General features: G+C 41.8%; 1 protein-coding gene across 1 annotated transcript in view; it reads left to right on the top strand.

Annotated features, from left to right (window-relative positions):
* The first annotated feature begins 16,036 nt into the window (after nt 1-16,036).
* The window catches only part of HPGDS (hematopoietic prostaglandin D synthase), a 33,050-nt gene continuing 27,035 nt past the window's right edge, over nt 16,037-22,051 (top strand). Inside the window, exon 1 of the mRNA XM_036307225.1 lies at nt 16,037-16,092. The gene's annotated coding sequence lies outside the window, so the exon portion shown is untranslated. The remainder of the gene's footprint in view (nt 16,093-22,051) is intronic.

Below are 22,051 nucleotides of genomic sequence, written 5' to 3'. Positions count from 1 at the left end.
ACTATGGGGGGAAAGGAAAATGGCCAATGAATTGAAGAAAGTTCCTTGTCCTCTTGCTTTTGCCAGAACATTATACTTATTTGCATGCAGAGCCACAGTGATGTTTTCTTCTCTAGCGTATAAACGTTTTGCACTGTGACATAGTAGATTAAATTTACCAACAAAGCAACAAATTTATCATCACCAACATAATTAATTTTTTTCCGCACTAACAAATGTGCTTTTACTTAAAAACGTTAACAAATATCTCTACAGGAAGGAGAGAATAAGATAGAAAAAGAAAGAAAAAGCAGAAAAAATTTTAAAGAGAAAAGTTATTAGGCAATTCATTTTAAATGCCTTCTGTTTCACTATGGGCCTTTAAAAAGGTTGAATTTTACAGCATTTCACATAGATTGTAAACCTTAGCATTTCACACACGTTGTCAGGAACCTGGGTAGCAGATATTGTGAGACTAGAATAGAAGGAAAAGAGATGTGCAGCATAACTGACATAGAGCAGGAGAAACCAAGATGGCGGCATAGGTAAACACCGGAGTTTGCTGCCTCGCACAACCACTTCAAAAATACATTGCTGAAACCGGTTTGGCTCAGTGGATAGAGCGTCAGCCTGCGGACTGAAAGATCCCAGGTTCGATTCCGGTCAAGGGCATGTACCTGGGTTGTGGGCACATCCCCAGTGGGAGATGTGCAGGAGGCAGCTAATCAATGTTTCTCTCTCATCGATGTTTCTAGCTCTCTATCTCTCTCCCTTCCTCTCTGTAAAAAATCAATAAAATATATTTTAAAAAAAAAAATACAGATTGGAGAACCAAGATGGCGGCATAGGTTAACGCCGGAGTTTGCTGCTTTGAACAACTACTTCAAAAGTGAAACTAAAAGACGGAAGGGACATCACCCAGAACCACAGGAACGCTGGCTGAGTGGAAGTCCTACAACTAGGAGGAAAGAGAAACGCATACGGACACTCAGAGGAGGCGCAGTGCTGAAGTCAAATTCTGAGGTGTGGAGTGTGCGAGCGGGCTGGCGGCGGAGGGCGCGGTTGGCGTTTTCAATCGGGAGGGAGTCGCAGACTCTGAGCTCCAGATCCGGGCGAGTCTTTAGCGACCCAGACTCAAACGGGAGAAGCGGGACTGTCTGGCTTCGGTCAGAGCGAGTGCAGCTTTCTCTCCGAGCTTTGCAGTGGGTGCTGGGACTCAGAGAGGCAGAGCCCCTGGGGACAGGACTGAGAGCCGCCATAACTGCTCTCTCCGGCCCACCCTGTTGATCCTGTGCGACCTGCCCCGCCCAAGGCCTGCACAGAGGCATTTGCCAGATAGCCTCAGGCAAAGGCTAGATTAGCACCTCCCTAGAGGACAGAAGTTCTCTCACTGCTGACACAGCTGATTCTCATAGCCACCTGGCCTGGAGGTCAAACCCTCCCTGGTATTAGCTACAACAATCAAGGTTTAATTATAAGACTGCGAACAAAGACCATTAGCGGGTGCACCAAGGAAGTATAACAACATGTGGAGACAAAGAAACAGGACAAAATTGTCAATGGAAGATATAGAGTTCAGAACCACACTTTTAAGGTCTCTCAAGAACTGTTTAGAAGCCGCCGATAAACTTAATGAGATCTACAAGAAAACTAATGAGACCCTCGATTTTATATTGGGGAACCAACTAGAAATTAAGCATACACGGACTGAAATAAAGAATATTATACAGACTCCCGACAGCAGACCAGAGGAGCGCAAGAATCAAGTCAATGATTTGAAATGCGAGGAAGCAAAAAACACCCAACCGGAAAAGCAAAATGAAAAAAGAATCCAAAAATGCGAGGATAGTGTAAGGAGCCTCTGGGACAGCTTCAAGCGTACCAACATCAGAATTATAGGGGTGCCAGAAGATGAGAGAGAGCAAGATATTGAAAACCTATTTGAAGAAATAATGACAGAAAACTTCCCCCACCTGGTGAAAGAAATGGACTTACAGGTCCAAGAAGCGCGGAGAACCCCAAACAAAAGGAATCCAAAGAGGACCACACCAAGACACATCATAATTAAAATGCCAAGAGCAAAAGATAAAGAGAGAATCTTAAAAACAGCAAGAGAAAGAAACTCAGTTACCTACAAGGGAATACCCATACGACTGTCAGCTGATTTCTCAACAGAAACTTTGCAGGCCAGAAGGGAGTGGCAAGAAATATTCAAAGTGATGAATGCCAAGAACCTACAACCAAGATTACTTTATCCAGCAAAGCTATCATTCAGAGTTGAAGGTCAGATAAAGAGCTTCACAGATAAGGAAAAGCTAAAGGAGTTCATCACCACCAAACCAGGATTATATGAAATGCTGAAAGGTATCCTTTAAGAAGAGGAAGAGGAAGAAAAAGGTAAAGATACAAATTATGAACAACAAACATGCATCTATCAACAAGTGAATCTAAGAATCAAGTGAATAAATAATCTGATGAACAGAATGAACTGGTGATTATAATAGAATCAGGGACATAGAAAGGGAATGGACTGACTATTCTTGGGGGGGAAAGGGGTGTGGGAGATGCGGGAAGAGACTGGACAAAAATTGTGCACCTATGGATGAGGACAGTGGGCGGGGAGTGAGGGCGGAGGGTGGGGCGGGAACTGGGAGGAGGGGAGTTATGGGGGGGAAAAAGAGGAACAAATGTAATAATCTGAACAATAAAGATTTAATTAAAAAAAAAATACAACTAAAAGACGGAACAGACATCACCCAGAACCACAGGAAGGCTGGCTGAGTGGAAATTCTACAACTAGAAGGAAAGAGAAAAGCATACCGAGACTCAGAGGAGGCACAGTGTGGAAGCAAAATACTAAGGTGTGGAGGTGCACGCGGAGCGGGCTGGCGGCTGAGGGCGCGGTTGTTGTTTTCAATCGGGAGGGAGTCTCAGGCTCTGAGCTCCAGTTCTGAGCGAGTCTCTAGGGTCCCATACTCATACGGGAGAAGTGGGACTGTCTGGCAGCGGTCGGAACTCGAGGGCAACTTTCTCTCCGAGGGGCTTGCAGGGATTACCGGGACATTGAGAAGCAAAGCCTCTCAGGGCAGGACTGAGAGCAGCTATAACTGCTAGCCCCACCCTGTTGGTCCCGTGGGACCTGCCCTGCCCAAGCCCTGTAGGGAGGCTTTTGCTGGATAGCCTCAGGCAAAGGCTAGATTAGCACCTCCCTAGAGATCCAGGAGCCAGGAAGCCCAGAGGTTAGAGTGAGACCATCCAGTTTGCAGCTCCGTGGAAACATAAAGGACACACTCAGGGGGCAGACTCAGTGAGCACCAAAGCCCCATTGAAGCAAGTCTTGCCCCAGAGAGGTGTCTCCAGCACAGAAGTTCTCTCACTGCAGACACACCTGATTCTCACAGCCAGTTGGCCTGGAGGCCAATTCCTCCCAGTGATACCTACAACAATCAAGTCTTAACTACAAGATTGTGCACAAAGCCCACAAGGGGGTGCACCAAGAGTGTCCTCCTCAGGTAATTGGGGAGGCTGAACCACTGGGCCCTAGAGGACACTTAGCACAGAAAACCACTGTATCAACACAGGGAAGCATAAAAAATGCGGAGACAAAGAAAAAGGATACAAATGACAGAAATGGAGGAAAGCAAACTACTGGATATAGAGTTCAAAACCACACTTTTAAGGTCTTTCAATAATTTTCTAGAAACTGCCGATAAACTTAATGAGACCTACAAGAAATCTAATGAGACCCTCGATGTTGTGATAAAGAACCAACTAGAAATTAAGCATACACTGACTGAAATAAAGAATATTATACAGACTCCCAACAGCAGACTGGAGGATTGCAGGAATCAAGTCAAAGATTTGAAATACGAAGAAGCAAAAAAACACCCAACCAGAAAGCAAAATGAAAAAAGAATCCAAAAATACGAAGACAGCGTAAGGAGCCTCTGGGACAGCTTCAAGCGTACCAACATCAGAATTATAGGGGTGCCAGAAGAAGAGAGAGAGCAAGATATTGAAAACCTATTTGAAGAAATAATGACAGAAAACTTCCCCCACCTGGTGAAAGAAATAGACTTACAAGCCCAGGAAGCACAGAGAACCCCAAACAAAAGGAATCCAAAGAGGACCACACCAAGACACATCATAATTAAAATGCCAAGAGCAAAAGACAAAGAGAGAACCTTAAAAGCAGCAAGAGAAAGTAAGTCAGTTACCTACAAGGGAATACCCATACGACTGTCAGCTGATTTCTCAACAGAAACTTTGCAGTCCAGAAGGGAGTGTCAAGAAATATTCAAAGTGATGAATGCCAAGAACCTACAAACAAGATTACTTTATCCAGCAAAGCTATCATTCAGAATTGAAGGTCAGATAAAGAGCTTCACAGATAAGAAAAAGCTAAAGGAGTTCATCACCACCAAACCAGGATTATATGAAATGCTGAAAGGTATCCTTTAAGAAGAGGAAGAAGAAGAAAAAGGTAAAGATACACATTTTGGACAACAAATACACATCTATCAACAAGTGAATCTGAAAATCAAGTGAATAATCTGATGAACAGAATGAACTGGTGATTATAATAGAATCAGGGGCATAGAAAGGGAGTGGACTGACTATTCTTGGGGGGGAAAGGGGTGTGGGGGATGCGGGAAGAGACTGGACAAAAATTGTGCACCTATGGATGACGACAGTGGGTGGGGAGTGAGGGCAGAGCATGGCGTGGGAACTAGGTGGAGGGGAGTTATGGGGGGGGGAAAAGAGGAACAAATGTAATAATCTGAACAATAAATATTTAATTAAAAAAATAATAATTGATATAGAGCATTTTCAAGCAGTTTCTAGCAACTTGGGGTGATCAAGCCAGGCTCTTGAGGGTCTTCGCCATTGGGGAAGCATGCTGAAGGGCGGTGGAGGAATAGCTTCCCAGCTGCTGCTAACAGGCTATCGAGGCTGGCACACGTTCAAGAATGTCCCCCTAGCTAGCCTAAGGTCACCTGAGTTATACTGGGTGACACGGCCCCTCCCCTAGTTGCATATAATCTTTACAAAACATTTCACGGTGCAGATTGTTTGCCCTCTGTACTTTTGTTTTTGATATACTTTTTTATTTTACTTACCCTGCCTTTAAAAATGCTGGCTGTGGCAATGAACAAAAGCTATGGCAAAATTTTTCCTTCTAGATCTCCCCATAAATCCATGCCCTAACCCATCCTACCAATTCTTCACTCTTCTCCCCCAACCTCAGCCCAACTTTCCTGAGGGATGGCTCCGCCCACGTATTCCTATGGAGAAAACAGGAACTTCTCATATGTGAATATGCAAATTCCTATTTAGACTACCTGGCAAAGGCTGGTAAAAAAAATACAAAAAAAAAATGTTGTTCATATTTAAATGAGTAGAAATCATACTAAAAACTATTAGCCTGAGCAAAACTTTGATAAGGGGACAAGGAGCTTAGAACACATTAGGACAGAAAAACAGTCTCAGAGGAAATGACTAATGGGAAAAAGATAAGCAACCCTCGGTAAGATTGACCAACATTGTTCAGTTTAATTTGTATTTCTAAATTTAATTTTGTGTATTTTCAGGTCTAGGAAAAATAATTTGAAAGTATTTATACCAGCCATTAAATTTCAAGCTCATCAATCTAACTAAACAATGAGGTAATTAGACGTCCTAAGCTTGTAAAGAATGCTCCACCACATGTCTCTCTCTCTCCTGAAGAAACGCCCCTCTGTGCAGAGCGGTTCTAACTAGATCTTTGTGAAGTAGCAGAACTGGATTTGAGTACTAGAATTGCTAATAGCTGCACGACTTTGGGTAAGCTACTTAATTACTCTACGTCTTCGTTTTCTCATCCGGGTCTAATAATGTGTGCTTTACAGAATTGCTGTGTGCTTTAAAGGGCCCTCCAACTGTCACTATTCAGGAAGAAGCATATTTGAATTGACTATAATTTTCTCACTTTATTTAACTTTTTATGGAAATTATTTTCCAACACTATACATTTATAAGAAAAGTATTCAATAATTAGAATTCTCAATTTTATCTCTCATATCCTGCCTGGTCTCTGTTTCCCCAAGATTCTCTCCCCTCCTTTGCGTTTGAAGACAGAGGTTGGTGAGTCTGCAGTGGGGTTTGAGAAAGGGTAGGGCGACAGGGGTCCAGTGATTTCTCTGCTGACTCTTATCCACTTCCCTTGTTTTTGGTCTTGAATCTCAAGGACACTTTTGTGGGTCTTGGGGCCCTGGTGCCTCAAGGGTTCTTTAAGGTTATTGGGATGGCTTCTCCTCAGTGCATGTCCTCCCCACTTCCAGGAAAACTTGGGTCATAACTGACTATATGAGTTCCATCAAGTGCTGCTCTTCCACTTGCCAAAATGTTTTTGAAATGTATCTTAATGCCTCCCCATTCCCTCTATCCTGCTAACTGTGCCTTTTGCATACTTTTACTCATTTTTTAGTGGGGTTTGGAGATAATACCCTGTATTGTGAATATGTCATGCTTAACCGGCTTGGAAATTTGGAAATTTAAATAATAGGATTTAAATAAGAGATGAATAATAAGAAAGAGAAAGCAATTTTTAAAATGTTAAATGAAGGATGTATAAGAATTGCACCCTTTTATTTTCTGGAGATCAATCCATACATTTAATTTGAGCATTTCCTCCATACAATTCTTAAGACAATGCAGGAAAATTTTTTTTTTTAAATATATTTTTATTGATTTCAGAGATGAAGGGAGAGGGAGAGAGAGAGAGATAGAAACATCAATGATGAGAGAGAATCATTGATTGGCTGCCTCCTGCACACCCTCTACCAGCAACTTGGGCATGTGCCTGACTGGGAATCAAACTGTGACCTCCTGGTTCATAGATCAATGCTCAACCACTGAACCACCCCAGCAGGGCAGGAAAAAATCTTAAATACTTATTTTTTTAAAGCACATTTTCCAGGAATTTTTGTTATCCTTATTCTTTGAATGTATAAACAGAGCTTAATAAATAAGAACCAGAGAATGGGAACTAAGATAAGACTAAACACTCAACTGGCTTAAGTTCAAACTTCATTTTTTGAAGTTCAAAGGGTGTTAAAAGATGCCTTTGACTTTGATAAAAGATAAAAGGTGCCTTTGATTTTTTTTTTTAAAGAATGCAGTACTTTGCATTTGTAAACCTAAAAGAGATGAACCATGATCAGCAGCTGAATCCTGGTAGCTCACGTGCATCAGAACCTTGTTCTCTTGAGCCGCGTAGCTAAAGGGCGCTTCTCTCTGACCTGCTCTTTTAAAACAGGAAACAAATAGAAATTTGACACTGAGGTAAGTCTAGCACTATATCCAACGAAATAAAAGACAAAGACTTGATTTTGAACATTTATAAAACATAGTATCATATTAACATGAAGTTTAAATCAATATAACATACAGTTTCATATGAATTTCTATTTATTTGCCAAAAAAAAAGCCTGTGTTTCCCAGTTGGGCCTAACAAAATACCTGCAATTAGCAAATCTCCATTAAGCTAAGGTCTAGTCTCCTTGGTCTGGCCATTGTAGAAGTTGAATGAGGTCATTCAATATTTCATGAACCACTAAAAAAACCAAAATATCAATTTATTAGAATGTACTAAGAAGTACATGTGCCAAATAAATCACAAAATTCTTAGCAAATTGTCATTCTAAGTGTTGCATCAAATCATAGAAAGCCAGGTTATGTTAACAAAGAGCATCCTATATCTAATAATAAAAGTGTAATATGCAAATTGACTGAATGACCGAACAGCAGAATGACCATCCGGACGACCTTCCAGATGACCATGCTATGAAGTGCACTGGCTCCAGGCCAGCCAAGGCGGGTGTGATGCGATTGGTCGGGGGGCTCGCCATTGTCCCAAGATCACCCCACAGAGGGAGGCCCAGGCCACCCTCTGCGGGGTGATCATTGGGGGGCTCCTGGGAACCAGGAGTGTGTGGCGGTGAACATGGGCAGCATCAGGCCAAGGTGGGTGTGGGAAGGGAGCAGAGCCGTGAGGCAGCTGGGGCCAAGAGGTAGCTGGGGCTGCAAAGGCCTACCCTTGCATGAATTTCGTGCATCAGCCTCTAGTATAATGAAAGGCTAATATGCAAATCGACCGAACAGCAAAATGACCAGTCGTTACAACTTACACTGACCACCAGGGGGCAGACACTCAATGCAGGAGCTTCCCCCTGGTGGTCAGTGCGCTCCCACAGGGGGAGCACTGCTCAGCCAGAAGCTGGGCTCACGCTGGCAAGCACAGTGGCAATGGAGAGAGCCTCTCCTGCCTCCGTGGTAGTGCTAAGGATGTCCGACTGATGGTTTAAGCCATCAGTCGGACATCCCCTGAGGGCTCCCAAACTGCAAGAGGGCACAGGCAGGGCTGAGGGACCCAACTGAGTGCACGAATTTCATGCACCAGGCCTCTAGTAATCAATAAAAGGATAAGTCTTTACCAAAAGGAACATTTCACAGTCTCTGACAGCACCTTCTACCTTAGTGACAGGAACCTGAAAATTGTCTTACGAAGTTTTTTCTTTTCAAGTATTCTTACCCGACCCCAAAGAGCACCTGTCATAAAAGCAAATCTTGCCCTCGCTGGTTTGGCTCAGTGGATAGAGCATCAGCCTGTGGACCAAAGGGTCCCAGGTTTGATTCCGGTCCAGGGCATGTAGCTAGGCTACAGGCTCCTCCCTGGCCCGGGCCCTGGTCCTGGCATGTGCAGGAGGCAACCAATCTATGTGTTTCTCTCTCATTGATATTTCTCTCTGTCTTTCCTTTCTCTCCCACTCTCTTTAAAAATTAATGGAAAAATATCCTTGGGTGAGGATTAAACAATAAAACACAAAGACTTTCATTTTTTTTTTAAAAAGCAAATCTTTATAGGAGACACCTTGTAGTGCTGGTACCAGTGTTCAATATATGTTGGTTGCATGAATGTTAATTGGGTGATAATCTCATGTTAATTACTCATTTATGTGTATACTTTTCATTCCTTGATTAAACAGAAGTATTTAATGGAAGCGGGTTGCTCTTTGAAAGAAAAAAAGCTTTGAGAGGAAATCAAATGGATTTTGAGGAAGGAAGCAAATGGCCAAATGCTCAAAACCACCCTAGAAAACAATTAACCAAAAATCTGTGATCACAACACTTTGGCCATTTGCTTCCTTCCTATGACATGGAAGCCAGTGCATGTCAACTGGTGCACTCAGTTGGGTCCCTCTGATGTTGTGTCTGACTGATGTTACATGGGCCATAGAAACCATGTTAATATTTAGGATGTATTCAGTTCTTTACAGAATCACAGTTACACATCATCTTTTGGTTGGTGTTCACAGATGACAAATTTATTTATTATATCTTCACCAGAGGATATTTTTCCCATTGCTTTTTAGAAAGAGTGGAAGGCAGAGAGTGGGGGAGAGAAAGAAAGAGGGGGGAGAGGAGAGGGAAACATCAGTGTGAGAGAGACACATCAACTAGTTGCCTCCCACACGCACCTCAACTGGGGGTGGGGAGTGAACCCAAAACCCAGGTACATGCCCCTTCAGTGCGCGGGCTGATGCTCTAACTGTTAGGGGCAGAAATAGAATATTGGGGACCAGCTACAATGATAAGAAATATTAACCATGCTCTGTTAGCCATGATGGTTCTGTTCTGATTAGAGAAAGCACATTCTAACTTGGCTGGGAGTTGTACGCCATGGGACATGGGTGCTAACATCGGAGTGCAGTCCATCCTCCTGTCCTGAGAACTGTCTATCATTATGGAAAGATTTACAATCTCATGGCTGAAGCAATCTGGCACCAGAGGCACCCACTCTTTACAACCCCCAGCCCCTATTGCCTGTAATCTGGTCCTGGGGCACCCGCCCTCTGTGACCTTTCCCCCCTCCCTCCCAAGCCCACAGGACTTGTAACCTGTAATGATTACCCTGTGCCTACTTCCCCGTGCCTGTAATTCCTACTTTACCATGTAATCTTTGTCTTTCTACCCAGTATAAGCAGCTGGCTTATGGGGAGGGGCAGAGCAGATTTTTGTGGATGACCTGCTGCTCTCCTATACTGCCGGCAGTATTGGAATAAACGCTCATATATGATTCAGCCCTGTCTCTGCTTAATTAGCTCAAGTAGCGACAGGCAGACCAGACCCCTTCGTTGTCTGGCTACATAGCCACTGAGCCACACTGGCCAGGGCACAGATGACACATTTTTAAGAAATATATTTTATTGATTTTTTACAGAGAATAAGGGAGAGGGATAGAGAGTTAGAAACATCGATGAGAGAGAAACATCGATCAGCTGCCTCCTGCACACCCCCTATTAGGGATGTGCCCACAACCAACATACATGCCCTTGGCCGGAATCGAACCTGGGACCATTCAGTCCGCAGGCCGACGCTCTACCCACTGAGCCAAACCGGTTAGGGCAGATGACACTTTTTTTTTTAATATATTTTTTATTGATTAAGATATTACATATGTGTCCTTATCCCCACATTGCCCCCTACCCCCCCCCCCGCTCATGCCCTCCCCCCCCCCCCCCCCCCCGTTGTTCGTGCCCATTGGTTAGGCCTATATGCTTGCATATAAGTCCTTTGGTTGATCTTTCCCCCTTACCCCCACCCTCCCCTACCTTCCCTCCAAGGCCCTACAGTCCAATCAATGCCTCTCCGTCTCTGGATCAGTCCTTGTTCATCAGTCTATGTTGTTCATTATATTCCACAAATGAATGAGATCATGTGGTATTTATCTGCTCTCCAGTTCCATCCATGCTGTGGCAAATGGTAAGAGTTCCTTTTTCTTCTTCCTCTTCTTAAAGAATACCTTTCAGCATTTCATATAATGCTGGTTTGGTGGTGATGAACTCCTTTAGCTTTTTCTTATCTGTGAAGATCTTTATCTGACCTTCTATTCTGAATGATAGATGACACATTTTTAATCATTTAATTCCTCAAAACCTCAGGCCCAGTAACAATTCTAGATCTTTTCCCCCAGATGATGGTAGTTCATTCTAACTGAGGCCCATAGCTCCTTACTAGCTATTGAAACTGTTCCCATCAACAGAATGCACTGCTGCCAGAAAACAACATTTCCAGCCTTGGTGGACATGGTCCCAGAATTTTGGAAACAGCTGATAGTTTCTCTCCATATGGCTCGGACTCACGAAGAACCAAAGTACTCATGGAACAAAAATGTTTCTTAAAGGCAGAAAAATATTTCTTTAGCGTAAGTTTGTTCATTAGTTTCGGGATCTTTTTGTTATTTTGGTATAAATGAAAACTATTTCTTCTTTGCTTAAACAATCTATTTTTTAATCTTCTTGTTTAAGTCTGTGCTGCCAAGGATTGAAGCGTCATCCAACTTCTGTAGTCGTCTCTTAGAATTCTTTCACCAAAGCTCCGTGTCCCTTGCAGGCACAGGGCAGCAGATGTTCCTCGTTCAGCAGAAACAAGATTTCCTTTGTTCTAAGCAATTTCCTCTCTTTGAGCTGCAAACCCGTCTGAAAGAATTTTGCCAGAGATCCTACCTGCTTGATATGAAGGCAGGCAAAACCAATTTCTAGAATAAATGGTGAAAAAACCTGCTTAGGAGAAATAATTTAGATCAGAAATGTACTTGATATGTATTGTCAGGCTAAAAAAAAGTTACACATATATGTCAATATCAATCCCTCTTCAATTTTGGATCTGCTGCTTGTTGGTTTTGAGAGCTTGGCAAATTAAAGCATTGAGTACCAGGTACAGGATCAGCACAAATATCAGGGTTTACTATTTTTAGTCCATTGTAGTCCTGGAATTTTCCTGATACATTCTTGTTCTTCAAAACCTTCTTTCTAGATTTCATGAGGAAAACACACCCCTTCAGATGAATGTATTTTCGAAATATGTAAAAAATACAAATACACAAATCATTTTAATAGGTACATTTTGGTTGCTTGCCTTCTTGATAACTTCCAGGAAAGTCCTTTAATCTCACCAAAAACTTCTCCTAAATTACACTTTTGTCTAATACATTATTACGTCAGTGCCTGTAAAAATGAAGTCCCTGCCGTGACCTGGGATTGTCAGAGAGGGTGGCCTTCCACTGATCTGAGTATTTTGTCTTTGTTACTAGATTTGAGGACAAAACTCTGCCTTTGGACTTAGTTTTCACGTAAGACAGTGAAATGTCAGAGGCAATGAAGCATGGTAGCAACCGTGCTTGCATAAAAATTGCTGTTTAATATTTTAACCCTGCTGACTTGGCTTCTGTAATTATTTGCTTGCTAAAGTAATAGAAAAGTTATTTTGATTTTCTGAACTCATATAAGTTATCCCATTCGATTAAATACTCCATTGATTGTGGTTTGAATACCCCATTGATTGTGATCTTACTGGCCTTTTGAAACACATTCCTCTGCACCTGGAGACCAGGACAGCACAAATACAGTGGGGCCTTGACTTACAAGTGTCCTGACTAACAAGTTTTTTGAGATACGAGCCGTCTCTCGGCCGATTTTTTTGCTTTGAGCTGCGAGCTAAAATTCAGGTTACGAGCCAGCTTCAGATACCCCACCGCCAGTTGATGCAGCGAACGTCACAGTGAATGCCACAACATCAGCCCAGCATTCAATTCATTGTAATGGTGAAAATTGATTTGACATACGAGTAATTTGAGTTACGAGCTCCATCATAGAACTAATTAAACTCGTAAGTCAAGGCCCCACTGGACTCTAAATGGCCTCAGTGGCTCCAGATAACCTGTTTCCGTTGACTCAGTGGTCCCAAGACCCGAAACTATAATTGCCGGGAGCCGGTCCATGCTTGCTGTTTCAAGGGACCTGGCATATATGGCATACTGTTCTTAATATGTTTGCTCACCTTCTTGGCACTATGTGTTTTAACCAAGGTCTCCTCTCTGAGAAAGGTTGTTTCCTCAGGTAGGGATTTTTTCCCTGAAGTTAGGGAGGGAATAAAACCTCTTAACTAGTGCCAGGTGGGTAATTAATCACTTTAACTACGAACAATCATGCTTAAGCTACATAATCTTTACTCTCTGGAATGGAGATAAGAAACCTAACCTTTGCAATAGAGATTGATAGGATTGAATCAACTGGTATAAATACAGATGTAATAAGACAACAAGACACAGAACTCAGAATACGGAACCGAGAGAGACAGAACCTAGGCACAGAACCTACACAGAACGTTCTCTAGAGACAGAAGAACTTCGCTGGAGAGAACATGGCAAAAGATCCTGGACTGAACCTGACTACAGAAATGGGCAAGAGAACCTGACTAGAACCTGATGACTGAACCTGGCTGGAGAACCTAGCAAGAGAACATGGACACAGAACCTGGCTGGAGATCCTAAGCAGAACCTCTCTGGAGATCCTGGCTGGAGATCCTGGCTAGGCTGCTGATCAACTGAACGCTGTCTCCGCGTCATTCCTTCTTCGCCGACTCCGTCCACACCTTTGGGGACCCCTGGACCCGCTGGGGTTGGACCCCGGCATATAATTAATCTTTGTAAGATAACTAACTTGCTCAATCTGAGCTTCTGTAACAAACTGCTTTTTGCAAACCAGGTTCCTCGTTCCAAACCTCGAGATGTAATCAGTATCTTTGTGATATCTGCCTATATAAGCCTGATGTTTCAGCCAAGGGGGCATTGCGAGATTTGGAGAGCATTGCCCCCTCGTAGTCCCAGCTTTGAAATAAATGTGGCTCCTTAATTCGACTTCTTGAGGCGTCCTTGTGTGATTCGCGGGGTACCCTACAACAGTAATGAGGCCAACTCTTCTGTTTTCTAAGAGCTAAGGCTGAAAGAGGAAACAGGCTCTTCTAGGTCAGGATAAGGTAAAGGCTGGGGTGGGATTTCACATGTGGTCCTTTCTCCTACCGTGTATGTCATAGCGATGCAGAGGGAACAGTAATTGATTCTGGAAAACCTTCCTCTAGTGCTTATTCTCCCCATTCTTGACAGAAGAGTGAAAATGAACTCTCATGGGTAAGATTCAAGTGTGTGAGAAATCGTACATCCAGAAATGTTTTCATGACATGCCCTCCTCAGTTACATAACTGCATTCAAGGACATGCACACCATTTGCGATGTTATTTTGTGGGAATTAAATGAGATAATGTATGGCAAGCACTTTGCTCAATGCCTGGCCCACAGAAAGCAGTTAACAAATATTAGCTATTTATACTACACTTACTTGCTTACATCTGGGAATCCTCATTCAGCCAAAGAGCGGGGCAGAAAACATTTACTCACAATTTTGGAGATAATTACTGTAACATTCTTCACAGCATCTGAGGAGTCAAATAAGAAAAATAGCATCATCACCATGGAAATCTGGAGAAACAAACACACTAAAGATTTGCAAATGCATTTCAATTACCCAAAGAGGTTAGAAGCAGAAAGAGAAACACACATTCCATTTCCTGCGGTCTCCATCCAGTTTAAATACTTCAGTGTTAGTGTCTCAAAAAGCTGACTTTAATCGTGAAGCTGATGATAGAAAGCTCTGTGGGCTTCTCCCAGAGACTTCCTTCTTTCTCCATCAGCAGAGCAGCTAGAGCAGCAGGGGGTTTATCTGAACACTTCCCCTTTACCGAATGAAATAAACAAAGAGGAACTACATGAGGAATAGTTTTTAAAATATATTTGTTTTTCCATTAAAGAAATAGGCAATAACCACTAATACTTATCAAGTAGAAGCTACCTGCCAAGCAATGCACTGAGTGCAATAGTTCGTCCATCCAAAATTCCTGGGAAGTTTACCACTATCTCTCTTTCCTCATCTATAAGATGGGGATTAAAAATGACTCAGGGGAGGGCAAGAAGATGTTTTTAATGTAAGTTAAAACTCAATGAAAGTAAAAAAATAAAATAAAAATGTGTTAACGTTGAATAGCTCCCAGTCCATTTGCCCCTGATAGTGACTTACTGTATCTATTAGGCAAGGGATTGTCATTATGTCTTCGTAATTACACTTTTACAGACTCATATTTATATTTATTTCCATTTCTTATGTTTACAATACGTGGGTGTATACACAGCTTACAAGGTTTAAAGCACTTGGAAATAGGAAATATCGCATGGCTGACTGGGTGCTGTTGCTGCCGGTGAGTATGATTTTCTGGAAGTTGACAGCAGCCTGTCATTAAATGCTTCGCGGACAATCTGCGAGCCCATAGTGCACAGGCAGCTGTCTCACTGGATCTTTCCACTGAGCCGTCCTACAGGTGTAACTGGAATTAATTTCTGCACTAAGGAATGAAAAATGTATTTAAGAAACATTTACGCATTTGTTACTAATCTGTATAAAGATTATCAACAAGCTATATCAGAATATCCCCTTCCAGGGTTACTTTAAACAATATGGCTCTTTGGAGAAGTGAGTGTAAGTAAAATAGACTAGCAGCAAGGAGAATATGTGAAAATGTGAATTGTGGGCAAATATACATTGAGACCATTCATTGATTAAATATATATTAGTGTCGATGATGTGCTTTCCCCCCTCCCCCCGCCTCCCACACCCAAGTTTAGAGGACACACAGTAAACTAAACAATGGACATTCTACAAAGCAGACAAGCAAAACAGGCTATGTTGTCAGGCACTGCGATGGAGGAACATACAGCACGTAAAGGATGAGACCTCGCGGGAGGTTCCGGTGAGGAGGTGGTGAGCCGCGGATCCTCCACTGACTTGAAGAAGCCAACCACGTGCATATCTGTACAGAGGGTTTCCTCCTACTAACATTTGCTCATTCTCCAGGAGCCCGTGGGTGAGACTTTAAAAATAAATTTATTTTTAGCAATAGGCACACATCACACCATTAAATTTGACTTTACCAACTGTATGCAAATATGCCAGGTTAGGTATGCGCAGGGATCCTACAAAATGCCAAGAATAAAGAGGTCTTTGCAGGCTTGAACTGCTTGGCAGGCATATTTCATCTAAGAAATAAAGGAAGAGACCTAGGTGGAAGTGAGTCGCTTCTCTCATTGGTTTGTGACCCTGAGTTACTCATCATATAAACCCAAACTGCAGTCACATAGGAGGGCGAGAAAGAATCTAGACGAGACTCCACAGACACACGGCACAAGTAAGTGATATGATGGACCTCCTCAAAGATAAGAAACCAGATACTTTTTACTGTTTAAGGTTTTGTTTCTATCACTGTCATATTCTCTGTGTGAGAGTGACTATCTTTTCTCACCATTTCACTTGCTCAGAGCCTCTCTATGTTAGTGGCCAAGTGGAAATCAAATGGTAATTTCTAAGAGAAGTATAGGTACTAGGTGATTTTAAAAGATTTTAAAAAGATCCTTCAAGTGGATTTTAACATAGAAAATACTGTCAATACCAGAGGGGAAAAGCCTGTCTTGATCCCAGGTTTGTGAATTGTTCCAGAATTTTCCCAAGTGATGTTTTCAGTCTGTGAAGCAGTAGAGAATGTCATAGTTTTTCTTTTTCTTTTTTTCTTTTAAAAAGGTGTAGGGATTTTATTCTTCCCTACCCTCATGTAAAATAGGTATTTTTGTTAGGAAGAAGAAGATGGACATGGGTGGGCAACTTTGCTGTGTCTCTATCAGAAAGAATTAGAGTTAACACTGAAACCTTCTTAGCATAGTGACTAGCACACAGTGAGTGATTAGTACCTGTTGGCCATTATTATTATAGGTCCTTTCCACCAGGGCCAGGACTAGGAAGGGGCAAGTGAGGGAGTGAGGCACCCAGGGCACACAGTGTAAGGGGCACTGAGTCTCAGGGTTGGGCAAATGCTGATTGTGCGCCTGTCGGAGACTGAGTACCGCCTTGGGAGGAAGGGCCTCTTTTAGGCAAGCAAAAAAAGAAAAAGTCCAGGTATTTTATTTATAGTATAGTATCTATCACTTTAAGGCTCATTTTGTTGAAGTGTCCCCGTGTTTTGCCAAGAATTGCATTCTATCATCATTTGGTTTCAAAGATCATTTAAGGCATTTGCCCCAAGCCAGAAATTGGAACTCATGTTCCCAAAGCATATTTTAATTATTCCTCGTGCTTTGGATTTAATGTGAGGCAAGCATTGAAAATAATTAGCTGGTCTTTGATAGGAAAATAGATATCTTGTCTTGCTAATTAAAAATTAAACATCTGGTGTTTGATTCAAATCCATAACTTACTCAGTTAACAAAAATTTTTATATTTCTCCATTGTCCTACAATTTAACTCCAACCTGGCAACTTCTCCAAAACTGAACTGGAAATGCTCAGGCACTCGGGGAATGAGGGAAATTAGCATGCTTCACCACCAACTGTTAATGGGTTTCATGTCAATATGTGCAAGAAATTCTCGTGTAGACAGTAACATCTCAGGCGATTGCTTTCTGAGTCCAATTGTAGCATTTCAAAACACTGTAGTCTAGTCAATAAGAGTACATACATTATGCTCTATTACTGGTCAAGTTAGGTTGTAACAAAGAACAGCTGGCAAATTCACAAGCAATCTTTGTTTTTATACTGAAAACTCATAAGCATAAAAAAATCAATAACATAAAACCGTATCTAGAATTCCCAAGTATGTTTGCAATTCCTTTTATTTAAGAGTAAGAGCTCGCTCATGTAGGCCAACACGTTCATGAATAAAGTAAAGTAAGGTAAATAGCATTTAGGTTCTGGATTGAACTGTAATATGGTTAATAATCCCTTACTTGTAAGTTTTCTATCCATCAAAATTACTCCAAAAATCCCATCCCCTTTTTCAGTTACCTGCTGAAATATTAAGGGGCACAACTATAATTATTGGATATTAGTCTCCTTTGCCAGAGAGTTACATTTGTTTTTTGTGTGTTAATCCTCACCCGAGGATATTTTTCCATTGATTTTTTTTTTTTAAATATATTTTATTGATTTTTTTACAGAGAGGAAGGGAGAGAGATAGAGAGTCAGAAACATCGATGAGAGAGAAACATCGACCAGCCGCCTCCTGCACATCCCCCACCGGGGATGTGCCCGCAACCCAGGTACATGCCCTTGACCGGAATCGAACCTGGGACCTTTCAGTCCGCAGGCCGACGCTCTATCCACTGAGCCAAACCGGCTTCGGCTCCATTGATTTTTAAGGAGAGTGAGTGGGAGAGAGGGGGAAAGATCGAGAAAAACATCGATGCAAGAGAAACACATTGATTGATTGCCTCCTGCACAAGCCCTGACCAAGGCCTGGGCCGGGGAGGAGCCTGCAGCCAAGGTATGTGCCCTTGACTGATATCAAACCCGGGAAGCTTTGGTCCTGTGGGCTGAAGCTCTATCCACTGAGCCGAACTGCCTAGGGCCAGAGAGTTACATTTGGAGTGTTGTCACCTTTCTGGCACAAACACTAGAATTTTTTAGACTGTTTCACTGCTCTTGCAACAATGTGCAGAATAAAATACTGGCTTAGTTAAAATAAAATGGTTTTTATTATGATAAGTTTATTTTATCAAACTACTGCTACAATAAACTATCAAATTACTACACTGAAATGTACTATGGTAATATGAAGTAAAAAAAGTTACAGCTAGTAGGAAGACAGAACTTTTCAAAAACACTGTAAAATATTTAATTTCTAAACTAGTTTAGCATATGTTAAAGCTAAATCTTCGTTTGCATTTAATGGCTAAATTCATATGCATTCATGTGTGGAAGTTTCTATCCAGGGTATTTACTAGTCATTATTCATATGGTGTGTTTTTAAGAAACTATGTATCTTATTTTTCAAAGAGAATTCTAAGAGGGCTTTTTATTTGTCTGCTGAATTAGGAACTTTACATGACTTTCTTTGGAGTAGAAGGAAGGTAGTGGTTAGTTTTAAGAATAAAGGAGTTCTTTAAGCACAAACAACGGTTTAACTTCCTGTTTCTGTATCATTTCAGGAAAATATGCAGCTTTCCTATGTTTGTGGGATTCTTAACACAGAATGACAGTGGAAGGGCTCAGCAACGAAGCTAACAGGAAATAAGAGGCCAGCATGACACTAGAATTTCCGTAGGCCAGTCAAATCATATTTAGGTCTATAACCCACCTGGGTGTTATTTTCATGTATTATGTAAAGTTGGAATCTGATTACATGTATTTTTCCTCCTTTGTCTCAGAACCATTTTTTGTTGTTGTTAATCCTCACCTGAGGATATTCTTCCATTGCTTTTTAGAGAGAGTGGAAGGGAGAGGGCGAGATAGAAACATCGATGTGAGAGAGAAACATCCATTAGTTGTCTCCTGCCCATGCACCAACCAGGGCCTGGGATCGAGCCTGCAACCGAGGTACATGCCCTTGACCGGAATCCAACCTGGGACCCTTCAGTCCATAGGCTAATGCTCTATCCACTGAGCCAAATCAGCCAGGGCGTCTCAGAACCATTTTAACCTCGTCCCTTTGTGTCCCCACTGTAATGTCCTATCAGCTGTCTATTATCTGAGGTTCTGTTTTGAGATGCTATGCACCTCTGTATGTCTAGTCCTAAACAAAGATCACATTACTGGAATTGCAAGGTTTTCTGTATGTCCTGCTGTCTGGTAGGTCCAGTCCTCTCCTTTTCTCTTAATTTATCTTGGCTACTTGGTCCTTAGCATTTCCATTTGAAATTCAGGATCAGGTTTATCTTGGACTTTGAATGTAGACAATCATCTTACTAATACAAGCCTAGGTGGTCCTCACGTCATCACAAGATGGCTGTGTGCACAGCAGGTACGCGCAGGTGGGCGGGGCGGGGCTTGACACTGTGTGCATAGCACAGAGCATGCCTGGGAGTCCCGCCTCCTCCCAGCTCCATGCATGGCCAGGCCTGGGGGGTCCAGCCTCTGCGGCTCCGGCCTACCTCTTTGGGGCAATCCATCGAGGAGCCCCGGATGGGTGGGCAGGGCCTACCTCTTTGGGGCGATCAATCACAGGTACTCCCGCACTGTGACAGAGCACAGGCCAGGCTGGGGGACCCCCCCCCACCACCACCACCACCACCCAGTGCACGAATTTCGTGCATTGGGCCACTAGTTTTGATTATAAATAAGGATAGTTTTTCTCTTCTTTCCACTCCTTACAGATGTCATCTTATTGAATTAACTAGGCCACCTGGGACTATGTTGAATAGTAGTAAGTTCTTGTTATTCCTGACATTAAAAGACATGCTTCTATTGGTTTTCCATTATGTATGATGTTTGTTCTGAGGTTTTTGTAGAGACTCTATTAGGTTTAGGAAGTTTTTCTCTATTTCCAGTTTGCCAAGAGGTTTGTGTTTGTTTGTTTTTTAAGATATTTTAACATGAATGAATGATTAATTTTATACATTTTTAAAAGGGTTTAGTTGCATCTATTGAGAATATGATTTATGGTTTTTTTCTTTTAATCTATTACTGTCATATATTATACAGATAGATGTTTTGGTGATGACACATCTTCCATTCCTGGGATAAACATATCTTGTCATTATATTTTATTTCTTTTTATACTCTACTAAATTTGAATAGCTAATAAGTTAGTTAGAGTATATCTATGTTTATAAGTAAGATATATCTATACTCTTCCTCTTTTAATATGTCTTTGACTTTTCTTAATTTTTCAATTCCCTGAAACTACTTGTAAAAGACAAGGATTATCTTTTCCTTGAAGATTAAGTAAAATTTGCCTGTAAAATCACCTGGGCCCTGTGTCTTTCGTGGGTATAACTAATTACCAATTCAGTTTCTTTACTGATTATTGTTTTTTTTGTTTTTTTTTTTATTGCTTAAAGTATTACAAAGGGTATTACATATGTGTCCATTTTATCCCCCCGCCCTAGACAGTCCCCTAGTCTCCCCTATCCCCCAATGTCTTATGTCCACTGGTTATGCTTCTATGCATGCATACAAGTCTTTTAGTTGATCTCTTACCCCCCTACCTCCTGCCCCGCAACCCTCCCCGGCCTTTCTGCTGCAGTTTGACAATCTGTTTGAGGCAGCTCTGCCTCTGTATCTATTATTGTTCAAAAGTTTATAATGGTCTCTATTATCCATGAATGAGTGAGATCATGTGGTATTTTTCCTTCATTGACTGGCTTATTTCACTTAGCATAATGCTCTCCAGTTCCATCCATGACGTTGCAAATGGTAAGAGTTCCTTCCTTTTTAGAGCAGCATAGTATTCCATCGTGTAGATGTACCACAGTTTTCTAATCCATTCATCTACTGATGGGCATTTAGGCTGTTTCCAGATCTTAGCTATGGTGAATTGTGCTGCTATGAACATAGGGGTGCATATATCCTTTCTGATTGGTGTTTCTGGTTTCTTGGGATATATTCCTAGAAGTGGGATCACAGGGTCAAATGGGAGTTCCATTTTCAGTTTTTTAAGGAAACTCCATACTGTCTTCCATAGTGGCTGCACCAGTCTGCATTCCCACCAGCAGTGCACAAGTGTTCCTTTTTCTCCACATCCTCTCCAGCACTTGTCGTTTGTTGATTTGTTGATGATAGCCAGTCTGACAGGTGTGAGATGGTACCTCATTGTTGTTTTGATTTGCATCTCTCGGATGATTAGTGACTTTGAGCATGTTTTCATATGTCTCTTGGCTTTCTGAATGTCCTCTTTTGAAAGGTGTCTATTTAGGTCCTTTGCCCATTTTTTGATTGGATTGTTTATCTTCCTTTTGTTAAGTTGTATGAGTTCCCTATAAATTTTGGAGATTAGGCCCTTATCAGATATGACATTGGCAAATATGTTTTCCCACACAGTGGGTTTTCTCGTTGTTTTGTTGATGGTTTCTTTTGCTGTGCAGAAGCTTTTTATTTTGATGTAGTCCCATTTGTTCATTTTCTCTTTCGTTTCAAGTGCCCTAGGAGCTGTATCAGTGAAGAAATTGCTTCGGCATATGTCTGAGATTTTGTTGCCTTTGGATTCTTCTAGAATTTTTATGGTTTCCTGTCGTACATTTAAGTCCTTTATCCATTTTGAGTTTATTTTTGTGTATGGTGTAAGTTGGTGGTCTAGTTTCATTTTCTTGCATATATCTGTCCAATTTTCCCAGCACCATTTATTGAAGAGACTATCTTGGCTCCATTGTATGTTCTTGCCTC

This window comes from Myotis myotis, unplaced genomic scaffold (assembly GCF_014108235.1).
Source record: "Myotis myotis isolate mMyoMyo1 unplaced genomic scaffold, mMyoMyo1.p scaffold_m19_p_1, whole genome shotgun sequence".
Lineage (NCBI taxonomy): Eukaryota > Metazoa > Chordata > Mammalia > Chiroptera > Vespertilionidae > Myotis > Myotis myotis.
The sequence above is the reverse complement of the archived record's forward strand: the minus strand, read 5'-3'. Positions and strand labels throughout refer to the sequence as shown.